Source organism: Phalangium opilio, unplaced genomic scaffold, assembly GCF_054372755.1.
Source record: "Phalangium opilio isolate 3A_F unplaced genomic scaffold, DU_Popi_V2 ptg000063l_1, whole genome shotgun sequence".
NCBI lineage: Eukaryota > Metazoa > Arthropoda > Arachnida > Opiliones > Phalangiidae > Phalangium > Phalangium opilio.
In genome coordinates, this window is record NW_028324180.1 from 6,652,716 (window position 1) to 6,653,708 (window position 993).

At 45.3% G+C, this 993-nt stretch overlaps 1 long non-coding RNA gene across 1 annotated transcript; it reads right to left on the reverse strand.

Annotated features, from left to right (window-relative positions):
* Positions 1–339: 339 nt before the first annotated feature.
* Positions 340–777, reverse strand: LOC149662846 (uncharacterized). The gene is made up of 3 exons (XR_016368638.1): positions 639–777; positions 509–578; positions 340–412 (listed from the first exon to the last, which is right to left on the reverse strand). It is a non-coding gene; the product is annotated as an uncharacterized LOC149662846 (long non-coding RNA).
* Positions 778–993: the final 216 nt, after the last annotated feature.

Below are 993 nucleotides of genomic sequence, written 5' to 3' on the forward strand. Positions count from 1 at the left end.
GAAGAAATATCATCTTTGCATGAAAAAGGCACCTGGGAGTTAACAGACCTACCACCAAATCGAAAGGCCATTGGTTGTCGTTGGGTTTTCAAAGCCAAACATGATCAAAATGGATCACTCAGCAAATATAAAGCCCGATTAGTCGCCAAAGGCTATTCTCAGAAGTTTGGCGAAGATTTTGACGAGACGTTTGCACCTGTCGTGAAGTACGAGACCGTACGACTTCTACTCAGTATCGCCGCAGCCAAGAACTTACCGGTCAAACACTATGACGTCAAAACCGCATTCCTGCATGGAGACATAGTCCAGGACCTGTATATGGAACAGCCTCCGGTTTCATCCAACCTGGAAATGAAGAGAAGGTCTGCAGACTCAAGCGCAGCTTATACGGATTGAAGCAATCTGCAAGGGCCTGGAACGCCAAAGCCAATCAAATTCTACTTGATGAAGGATTCAATCGTAGCAAAGCCGATCCAGGACTTTACTCGAAATTGGAACAAGACGGTACCTGGACGTATATCCTACTATACGTAGATGATCTGTTGGTGTTGAACGAGAATGAAGCCACCATCAACAATCTGTACGAGAAACTAAATAAGCACTTCGAGCTAAAGGACCTAGGAAACGCCTCGTATTACCTCGGTATCCAGATTGAGCGAGGAACTGACGGAAGCATTACAATCCATCAAGGAACTAAAATAGCGTTCATGCTCGAAGACTTCGGCATGCAAGATGCGAAGATATCCAAAACACCTATGGATCCCTCTTATCCAAAATTGTCTGGAGACGAAGATTTTCTACCTAACAACAACCGATATCGAGAAGCAATTGGAATACTTCTACACATCGCTACCGTTTCACGACCAGACATTGCAGTTAGCATCAGCTACCTATGCCGAAGAGTCTCAAAGCCGAGAGAAAGAGATTGGACGGCCGTCAGACGAGTAATGCGTTATCTCAAAGGAACACAAGAGGTCCGCCTTCATTTCCCAG